The sequence below is a fragment of the Mastomys coucha genome, unplaced genomic scaffold (genome assembly GCF_008632895.1).
Source record: "Mastomys coucha isolate ucsf_1 unplaced genomic scaffold, UCSF_Mcou_1 pScaffold4, whole genome shotgun sequence".
Lineage (NCBI taxonomy): Eukaryota > Metazoa > Chordata > Mammalia > Rodentia > Muridae > Mastomys > Mastomys coucha.
Genome location: NW_022196910.1, coordinates 44,385,860 through 44,392,765, shown reverse-complemented (window position 1 = coordinate 44,392,765; position 6,906 = coordinate 44,385,860). Strand labels below are relative to the sequence as shown.

At 41.4% G+C, this 6,906-nt stretch overlaps 1 long non-coding RNA gene and 1 pseudogene across 1 annotated transcript in view; one reads left to right on the top strand and one right to left on the bottom strand.

Annotated features, from left to right (window-relative positions):
• LOC116076110 overlaps positions 1-103 on the bottom strand; it is a 4,130-nt gene extending 4,027 nt beyond the window's left edge. Inside the window, exon 1 of the long non-coding RNA XR_004112817.1 lies at positions 87-103. This is a non-coding gene — a long non-coding RNA (uncharacterized LOC116076110). The remainder of the gene's footprint in view (positions 1-86) is intronic.
• Positions 104-5,042: 4,939 nt separating this feature from the next.
• Positions 5,043-6,193, top strand: LOC116075929 (annotated as a pseudogene).
• Positions 6,194-6,906: the final 713 nt, after the last annotated feature.

Sequence of the window (6,906 nt, the reverse complement as noted above, 5' to 3'; positions counted from 1 at the left end):
CAGTTAGGGAGGGGAACATATTCCTTCTAGGAATGTAATCTTTATCTATCGGTCAGCAGGGTGGAGAGGCTAGTAAGCCAGTAGACCTGCATTTCTAGTTCTGCCCTCATTGTGGATCAATCCGGAGGGGCAGGTTTCAGGAACCAGTGCCCTGAGGCTCTGAGTTAGCCAAGTTCCTGGAACTGGCTACTCCACATTTTTGGCTTGTTACAGAGGTTTTCCATGCCCCTTTTTAGGTAAAGGTTATATATTATACATAATTTCTATTAAATGCCCTCATTTTAAATTCTAAATTCTAAGATTCTCCAGCCTTTCAAAGTAGGTGTGACAGAACAAAGGGAATGAGTACATCTTGGAAAGGCAGGCACAGGGAGAGTGAGGCAGGCACATAGAGAGAAGGCAGGCTCAGACAGAGCAGCAGCACCCGGATCAGAGCAAAAGCATGGCTGCTGCTGCTTATGCTTTGTCCTTAATTACATTTGCAGCATGCTAACCTGTTCTGTTTTTGTTTTTTGCTTGCTAGAAAGTCCAGTATTGGCAATATGGTAGAAATAACTGTTTACCCAGGCCTCTGGCATATGTTGAAAAAATCATTTCTGTCCATAGTAAGCTGTTTCCTGACCCAAAGGGCCACAGGAGGCAGACTATAGCTCATATTAAAGGTAGGTGGTGTCTGCAGGTAGGATGGGGTCTGAAGACCTGAGCAGGAAATTCTCCGCCTCCTTTTTTTCTAATTTTCGCTGAATAAGAGTTCCAACTGCAGATATACTGGTTATCAAAAGGCCAGAAAGTGGTCATAAGTCTTCAAATGAAAATACCCTGGTCGTGAATTTGGCACACCCAAATTTTGTGCTAATTCCTAGCAACCCAGGCATTATGGGGACAACTAAAATACCACCTGTGGGCTAGGGTTAAGTTCTTCTGATTGTTCCCACAAGAAGTTATCTAACCCAGGAGGCAGGAAGCTGCTATGTCAGGTGATCTTTGTCCCTGGACACAGCAATCAGGAATTGAAATGCCGGGCCTAGTGTGGTAGAGTACACCTTTAATACTAGCACTCCAGAGGCAGAGGCAGGTGGATCACTGTGTATGAGTTCAAGGCCAGCCTAGTCTACAGAGTGAGTTCCAGGACAGCCAGGGGTACACAGATAAACCCTGTCTCAAAACAAACAAAAAATAGAGAAAGCCAACGTGACCTCTCACAGCCTCAAGCAGGCTGAACCAGACTTTGTCCTTGCCAGAAAGCAGCTAGCCCACTTGGGTGGAGTTTTCTGAGATAAAGAAAGCCCTTTTGTCCCGCCATTTCTCTGCCTCTCCCGAAGTTCCTGCTAGGAGCCACGCCCTGCTAAGCTGCTTCACCTGCCAGAACAACAATATGCTAATTAGGCCACAAGATCCTGGCTTACTGGGAGATGGGTTTCCCTGCCTATATATTCTCAAACTCTGAAATACACTTTGGACTTTAGTCAGAACCTTTTGACTTGGTCTGGTTATTTCTCTTGCAGTCCAATTCCCCTACTTTCCCCAGGCTCCTGCCTCTCTTTCAAGAACCTGGTTTGCGTAGCTGCTGGCAGGTACAAGTGGCACCCGAAAACGTGGGACTTGAACAAAAGAAGATCAATAAAGGGTAGCACTGTCTTGGGCGGAGCTCGGCAGAAAACAGAAGAAAATGGTATTCCATCCCACACGGTAAGCAACTTAAAGTATTGACGCTAGCACTAGCCTTAATTTCATCTTTTGGAAGTGTTGCTGTAGGTGCAGGAGGATACCAGCTAAGCTGAGATGGCACTAGCCCGATGCTGATCTCACTTAGGGGTTGACAGTGACGATTAGGATCGGAATCTTCAAGTAGGCAATTGTCTGTAGTCAAAGAACTACATTAGGTGAGAGGAATAGGACATAAATAAAATAAAAATAGTAAAATACAAAAACAAAACAAATATATATAAAGGAGAGGGATACAAACAAATGACATAGCCGGGCGTGGTGGAGCACGCCTTTAATCCCAGCACTTGGGAGGCAGAGGCAGGCAGATTTCTGAGTTCGAGGCCAGCCTGGTCTACAGAATGAGTTCCAGGACAGCCAGGGCTACACAGAGAAACCCTGTCTCGAAAAAGAAAAAAAAAAAAAAAAAAAAAAAAAAAAAAAAAAAAGAAAGATCAAAAGAGAAAGAAAATGGATTTCAGAGCTATCCTAGAGACAGAGAGACTGAGCAATGTCTTGCTTTCTCGATGGCTCTTGCAGGAAAAATCCCTGGTCTTGATTACATCAAATCTTCTATCTTCTCTGTGTTATAGGCGGTGCACCAATCTGTCTACATGTCAATTTATGTCTGTTTTTGTCTTGTCATCTGAATGATTATCGTTCTATGTTTCATGTTAAAAAGAAAAAAAAATGTTTAAAAACCTATCTGCTGGCTATCCAGCTCTTGATTCAATCTCAGGGTACACAGCGGAGGCTGATTTAAGTTGCACCCCACATTTATACAGGAGTCTAACAAAAAAAGGAAAGTCCTGCTGAGAAGCTGCTTTTAAGAAAGTGTTGGAAGTTTAATTCCTAAGGCAAATAAGCTAACAGTTGTTTCTTCCTAGAAAAACCTCTGCAATTGTGATTATTGGGTTCAATAAATGACAAAGTGCTTTTTCTCTTAAAATTTTAGCTAGAAAAAATAAAAATTCCTTGATTGGTCGGCACTTATAAGATTTGTGTAGCTACTTCATTTGGTTCCTGACTAGTCTTAAAGGTATAAATATGCTCTGCATGATTATTGGCTTATAAGTTATTGGGCATGGTGAAAAGTTGTAACTTTGGTAACAGAAAGTTAGCTTAAAAATGGTAACTCAGGGTTGGAGTCATTTTTAACAACTACACGTGGCATGAGCCAGCCAAGAAACCAGGCCTCTAAAGATACTTCTAATTTGAGATAATATTCTAAATTGAGATAATATTTTATGCAATTCTGATCCTAGAAACTAGATGTATAAGAGATAAGATATAAACTAATGTCTCTTTATTGAAGCATTAAAAGTTGCACTCTCATACATTTATATATAATTGATGGCAAAACTTTGTAACTTGACAGTAATACTTTGGTATTGGTTTTAAAGAAAATAGATCATTTAAAATTGGGTTCTGCTCTCCAAAAAGTTATGGTTATGACTTAATAGTACAAAAGAAATTTAAAAGGTATGGTTAAAATTGCCAGTGTTCCATTGGCTGCAGTTTGTGTGAGATTCCCAGAGGGACCCCCACACTCAAATCCCGGGAGCGATGACCCCACACACCACCAAGACACGGACTTGATGCAATCTGCAAGAGGCTTTTTATTCCAGCTAGCTGGGGTGAGACTCATATCCCTCACAGGGGTAGAGGAGTCTGGCCCCGAGCAAGGTCTTAGGCAGCTTTTTATTCCTGTGCAGTTGCTGGGGCAAAAGGGAAGACTGGGGTAAGGGGAAGGTACGGGGTGGTTTCTAGTTGGTGCTGGCTCGTGCTAGGGTCCAGGGGCGGGCTAGCCACTTGGCAATTGTTTTGGGCCAGGTTGTTTCTGGGTTCTTGGGCCAGGTCATCTAGGTTCTCTTGTTTCTGGGTTCTTGGGAACTGGCCTCCCGCTGAGTCCAATCAACGGCTAAGTTCCCACAGTACAGCTTGAAACTTAATTTTAATCTCTCATTTGCAGTTTGATCGCAAGCTCAAGATTCTTAACTCGCCTATATTTTGTAATTAGAATGATTGCAAGAGTAATAGTAATTAAAGACACCTGTGGCCAGTATGGGCCCAATGCCCCTTTTACATAAGCTTTATTGGATACAGTGGTAAAAGCAAAATTTTGCCTCTAAGATTAAAAAAAGACATCTCAGCAAAAATTTATGAAATAAAAACAGCTGGTAAATTTTTCAGAGGCTCTCATAAAGGGTTTCCCTTGGTCACACAATTGTCTCATGAGAACACTAATGCAGTTCTCTGTAGCCATCCAGCCATACAAAGCAAAGACAGATTTATCTAGATATAGTCATCTTTGTGTGGAAGTTAGACCCTCAAACAATCAGAGTCTAGCTGTGTTTACCTTACAGGAGATCACAGTACGTACAAACAATGCATTCTCAAGCACCTAGGTTATAAAAATGTTTTAAGTATAAATCAGCTTGAGAAAGAGACAGGGACAGACAATAAAATTGCTCCTCTAGAATCTGTCCTTACTGCAGGAGGTGTAATCTAGAGGCCAAAACGCAGGCAGTATACTCAAAGTAACAAAAATATTTACATTTGAGATAATGCTAAGCACAGAGTGGCCTCAGCAAGGCTTGTGTGACATTTCTTTTGTTTTGCAAACCCTGCCTAGCAAAACCTCAACTCTCCTTGCCTCTTATGAGACGACATTAAATCTATTCAGGTACTGTTCAAAATAAAGTTTAAAATCAAGATTTGTGAAGGTCAATTGGGCTGTAAAATTTATAAAGGTATTGCAATCTGGCCGCCTACTTCATATAAAGTTATTGTGTACTTAAAAAGTTGGGTTTTTTCCCTCTACCTCCTGGTAATTTTAAAGACTTTGCTTCTAGTGAGTTTGTAATCATTAGAAATTTTTGCCTTTAAAAATAGCTAGTAGCGGCCGGGCGGTAGTGATGCATGCCTTTAATCCCAACACTTGGGAGGCAAAAGACAGTTGGATTTCTGAGTTCAAGGCCGGCCTGGTCTTCAGAGTGAGTTCCAGGACAGCCAGGGCTACAGAGAGAAACCCTGTTTGTCTCAAAAAATCAAAAAAAAAAAAAAAATGGCTAATAGCCTTATATTATGTATAATATTTTTGTCTCTGCTTCAGTACAAGAGGCTAGGACTTTGAATTTTTCAGTGTACATTGATTATAATTTAATCCCTCTAATAGGAAATTTTACTACTTTGCTCTTACCACGAGCTTTAAAAACGAGTAGTTTCAGATATCTTTTTCAATATTTGGGTCTTAGTTATATCAAGAAAGTTATGTCAAGAAAGAAAAGATGGTCCCATATTGAACTCGAGTTGGAAGAGGCAAGTCTGGTCTCAAAATGGAGGTAAAACCACCACCCAGTCGCCCCCAGCCTGACTCTGGCCATCACCCCGCCACCGCCAGGGTGAGGAGTCAGGATCCAAAGGAACCACAGTGGCTGAGGAAGCTGTTCATTGGTGGTCTGAGCTTTGAAGCCACAGATGATAGCTTAAGAGAACATTTTAAGAAATGGGACACACTAACAGACCGTGCGGTAATGAGGGAACCCCAAACAAAATGTTCTAGAGGCTTTGGTTTTGTGACCTGAGGTGGATGCTGCAATGTGCGCTCAGCCACACAAGGTTGATGGGCATGTGGTGGAACCAAAGAGAGCTGTTTCTAGAGAGGATTCTGTAAAGCCTGGTGCCCATTTAACGGTGAAGAAAATTTTTGTTGATGGTATTAAAGAGGATACAGAAGAATTTAATCTAGAGACTACTTGAAAAGTATGGCAAGATTGAAACCATAGAAGTTATGGAAGACAGGCAGAGTGAGAAAAAGAGAGGATTTGCTTTTGTAACTTTTGATGGTCATGACACAGTTGATAAAATTGTTGTTCAGAAACACCACACTATTAATGGGCATAATTGTGAAGTGAAAAAAGGCCCTTTCTAAACAAGAGATGCAGTGTGGTGGATCACACAGAGGTCATGGAGGTGGATCTGGCAACTTTATGGGCCTTGGAGGAAACTTTGGAGGTGGTGGAGGAAACTTTGGTGGAAGAGGGGCTATGGTGGTGGAGGTGGTGGCAGCAGAGGTAGTTATGGAGGTGATGGTGGTGAATATAATGGATTTGGAGGTGATGGTGGCAACTATGGTGGTGGTCCTGGTTACAGTAGTAGAGGAGGTTATGGAGGTGGTGGACCGCAATGTGGAAACCAAGGTGGTGGATATGGTGGTGGAGGAGGAGGATATGATGGTTACAATGAAGGAGGAAATTTTGGTGGTGGTGGTGGTGGAAACTATAACGGCTTTGGAAATTATAGTGGACAGCAACAATCAAATTATGGACCCATGAAAGGGAGCAGTTTTGGTGGAAGAAGCTCAGGCAATCCCTGTGGTGGTGGCTATGGATATGGAAGTGGAAGTGGTGGATATAGTATCAGAAGGTTTTCAAATAAAACAGAAACAGCTACAGTTTTTAGCAGGAGAGCAAGTGAAGAGTTGTAAGGAAAGCTGTAGGTTACTTTGAGACAGTTGTCCCAAATGCATTAGAGGAACTGTAAAAATCTGCAACAGAAGGAACCATGATCCATAGTCAGAAAAGTCACTGTAGCTTAAACAGGAAACCCTTCTTGTTCAGGACTACTGTAGCCACAGTTTGCAAAAAGTGCAGGTATTGATTAATGCAATGTAGTGTCAATTAGATGTACATTCCTGAGATTCTTTTATCTGTTGTAGCTTTGTCTTTTTTTTTCCTTTTCATTTCATCAGGTATATTGCCCTGTAAATTGTGGTAGTGGTACCAGGAATAAAAAATTAAGGAATTTTTAACTTTAAAAAAAAAAAAAAAAGAGGACTGGAGAGATGGCTCAGCGGTTAAGAGCACTGACTGCTATTCCGAAGGACCTGAGTTCAAATCCCAGCAACCATATGGTGGCTCACAACCATCTGTAATGAGATCGATCTGTCCTCCTCTCCTGGAGTGTCTTAAGAGAGCTATGGTGTACTTGCATATAATAAATAAATAAATCTTTAAAAAAAAAAAAGATGAGTCGCTTACTTCAAATTACTTTTGTCTAAGGCTTTGCCTTAAGCTCACCACAGGACTTAGGCCTTTGTTTAAGTTGTCAAAGGGAATACAAAGTAACTGGTGAGAGACAAAGAGTTTTTGCAGAAAGTAAAAGAAGCTTCCCTAAACAATTGCTATCAATTGTAATCAA